The sequence below is a fragment of the Orbicella franksi genome, chromosome 3 (assembly GCF_964199315.1).
Source record: "Orbicella franksi chromosome 3, jaOrbFran1.1, whole genome shotgun sequence".
Taxonomy (NCBI): domain Eukaryota; kingdom Metazoa; phylum Cnidaria; class Anthozoa; order Scleractinia; family Merulinidae; genus Orbicella; species Orbicella franksi.
Genome location: NC_138147.1, coordinates 15,089,243 through 15,093,207, shown reverse-complemented (window position 1 = coordinate 15,093,207; position 3,965 = coordinate 15,089,243). Strand labels below are relative to the sequence as shown.

Below are 3,965 nucleotides of genomic sequence, written 5' to 3'. Positions count from 1 at the left end.
TATGTAACTCGATGGAAATGGACAAATAATATTTCTCGTGAGGACTTAGCGCAGGGAAAACAAGAAGTCTGTCAGTTGAAGACACAATTATCATCGGCACAAATGAATGAAACACAAGAAGTCGTTCAGTTAGAGACACAATTATAACTAGTACAAATGCATGTGTTTATCGATAAAACAACGGAATCTACTAAAAATAACTTAAGAGAGATCTAACTTGCCTTGGAAATAAGGTCTGAATGGGCATGAACTCTCTTTGACTTCACCCGCTCTTGGCGCTGAGTCATGTCTAAACCTTTCATCCCTCTACGGAGCCGAAAATCATGAGTTACGGTGGGAGACTCTTGCAATATCACGAAGAGTTGCCCTGTAATTTTAGTGCATTTTTAATATGTTTTCTCCTAGAGTGAAATTATTTCCCAGTTTGCATGAAATCGTGTTCCTGTCACAGATAAACAACACAGAAATAACCACGGACGACATTAATATTAATGGAAAATACCACGACTGACAACGTCACCCAAGCATCGGGGTTGCCCGAATACCTCCACCAGCCTCTCGGAGCCCTAATGTTCCAAATAACTTTGTGGTCAACCATTGTATTCCTAGGTGTGGTTAGTAATCTCCTGGTATGCTTCGTGATCCTTAGCCAGGCCAAGATGAAGACTTCCATGAACTATTACTTGCTGAGCTTGGCCATAGCGGATCTGGGGGTACTACTTATCATCTATCCCATGGTACTGTTGAAATACCTCTACCCATTTCGCTGGTTGTTAGGGAAACATGCTTGTCATTACCTGTATCCTACCGTGGAGGTATTCTTCGGAGCCTCCATCTGGTCGATTACGGCCATTGCTATCGAGAGATATCGGAACATAGTGGGCGCTAAACGTTACCAGATCAAGCACAGATCTCGGGTGAGCACTTTTGTGGTTATTGGCGTGGTGCGGTTGGCGTCGTTTGTAGTTTCATCCGTTCCTCTGTACCCGGTTACGCCTTACAATCCGACTCTGCAAATCTGCGGCCCACTTATGTCAAAGTTGTTATTCCAGTCTTACTCAATAGTTCTCATCGTCGTCTGGTATGCACTTCCTCTGGTTGTCATAGCATTTACATATGTCAGGATCAAAAAACGAGTACTTCAAAGTGTTGCCTTCCGAACCTCGATGTCAGAGTACGATGATGCAGATCAAGCAGTCTTGTCGCAAGCTCCATCAAACAAAGAAAGAAGCGACAAAAGAATCTGGCAACAAAGCAACAAGACAACGAGAATTCTTACGCCTCTGGTAATTTTGTTCGCTTTGGTAATGTTTCCCTTGAACGTTTTTCGTGTGGTGGTACTGATTATGCCAGAATACTGGAAGAAGCCTTACTACAACCTGATCATAGGCCAGCTTATAATGTTCATTATGATCAACTCGTCTGCTAATCCACTGGTGTACTTCATCATGAGTAAAGAGTTCAAAGATGCATTCAAGAAAATCTTCACGAGTCTGAAGAAAAAAAAAAGAACTTTTTCAAACAGATCAGTGGTAAAAGCAAATCCTCGTGGAGGACCTCACCTTCATTCCTAGAAACCGTATTGGGTGACAGAGAAGAGAATCAAGGAGGAGCGAACAATAGCAGCAACGAGCCGCAGGTAGGGCTTGCCAATGGCAATATCCAGATTATCTCTGGTGTGTGATGGTAATGGGCCAGACCCCGGAATGTCTGGATTTCCTAAACTCCGAACTTTTACTCACATTTCTTATTATATATTCTTATTAATTCATCCGGATAACTGAATATTATTTATACCGCATAGCGATTGTAACGGTCAGACAGGGAGGCCTGGGATTGTTGTGACGAGCAAGAACCTTTTTCTCCGTGGTCTATCTGATTTTAGTACAGTTCTATTAGTATAGTAATGCATATGCTGCAAGCTGATTGGCTGAGCTACTCGTATACTATTAGCCATTAGAGTGCAGTGGTTGTCGGTTGTCCACAACATACGATGTTTTTATCGTTTTCCGAGGTTTAGGAAGAAAGTTTAGATGTAAATGGATAATTGAATTCCTGAGAAGACTAAAAGAAGGACATTGAAATTATTGAAACAATGGGTGGTACAGGACATGCAAGTGGGCTGGAGTCTTTGGTCAAATTTGTAAATATGGTTATGTAAAATATACAAACGCTGCTTTTATTTCCATTCATCTTGATAACTGAAAATTACTATATCCTTATCTATGATACCCGAAAATAACGCAACAACTGGGGCCTAGGACAACGCGCTCATTGGAAACAATACCATACTTTAAATATGTTTGGAGTCTGTGTAAGTAGCATCTTCTCTACATGTTCTACGTTTATTTTAAGAAATACAAACTGGAGATATTGTTACATTTAGTATCCAGTGGTACGTTATCCAAAAGATTACTCTTCGTAAGATGGCGACTTTGCCGTAATCATTTATGTGTCAACTGCTTTTAAAGGTAAAACAATCATTCTTTGGATAACCTTAAGTGTTTTGCAAAAATATATATTGTACATGTATATATACGAAGTTCTCTTCCACCACGCGTGTGTTGATAGATCAACTGAGCCAGTGGAAACACTGGACGAATGTACCAAGGTTAAGTAACTTGGCCTTAGTAACTTTTTACCTTGTTACAAGCTCAAATGTAAACACCACATAAGGGTAGGAAAGTATTTATCTGTAAATAAAATATACAGATCATGAACAAGATGTGAGCGCTATATTCATTTGCAACTTATTTAGTGCGGTGCACCTCATATTATCCTCCCCCACCCCCCTCTTTCCTGTTTTTTGCTCTCGCCCCATTCAAAACACCGAAGTCTTCCTACGCAAGCTAACTGTGATAAAACACGACGGGCATTTGAGAACACGAGAGAAATGAAGAAAACACGAGCCGCAGGAGAGTGTTTTCTACATTTCTCGAGTGTTCTCAAATATAATGTCCGGAGTGTTTTATCACAGTGTAATACACGGCTTTGGTTTCTTCATTTGCTTTATGATATAGAGGTAATGTCGCGAAAGACAATAAAACACGCTTTTTCTATGTTTTATACTCTGATAAAGCATAGGTTTTTGACCAATCAGAGCGCGCGCAGGGTCCTATCTGTATTATAAATAACGTTTCCATATATCCTGCGCTCTGCTTCGCTGAAACAGCGTGCTTTATCAGAGTACAGAGGCATGGTGAGGGTTACCCGTCGCTTAGCCCCCAAATCGATTTGCCAAATTTGACCCAAATTAAACGTCTTCTTTGACTCAAAGAAACGCAACGGAAATTATCTATTTCTCTACAGTAAACATAGCTTCATGGAGGCCATTGGTAACAACGCCAATGTTAAAACTGCACCAAAATCACAGGTTTTGCTAGATGCCGACAAAACACGTAGCGAAATAAACAAATTCTCAACCAGCAAATGCGTCGGTAGAAGACATTATATTTGTTACGAAGGCAGAAATTATACTTTGTATATGTAATCGCATGGGCCCGAGGGTAATTAAAGATTAATTTCACGCAGGAGATTTCACGCGTATTTTCAAAGTTTTCACAAAATTGCCCGAGTCGCGGAGCAACCAGGGCAATTTGGAAAACTTTGAAAGTACGAGTGAAATTAATCCTTAATTGCCCGAGGGCACTTGCGATTACTTGTTTATCACATAAAGGGCAAAGTTCTGTACAATGGAAAACTTCCAAGGTCTTGCCGTCGCGTAAACAGGTTTACTGGTTGTCATTAAAGAACAGGCTAGCAGTAGAACGGGGAAAGCCTACTATAATAGTAAGTAAAACACAGCAAGTTCAATTCATTCAAAGCAATCTTTTTACAAATAAAACTTTAAGATACCTAATTTTATTCACCTGTTTTGCGAAGCTTGCGACAGTGTGAAACTACTTCATCGATCGATGAAAGACGTAAACAAGTGTACAAACGAGCACTAATAACTTCTTGAATCC

At 40.3% G+C, this 3,965-nt stretch overlaps 1 pseudogene; it reads left to right on the top strand.

Annotated features, from left to right (window-relative positions):
* Window positions 1-2,539, top strand: LOC145483063 (neuromedin-U receptor 2-like; annotated as a pseudogene).
* Window positions 2,540-3,965: the final 1,426 nt, after the last annotated feature.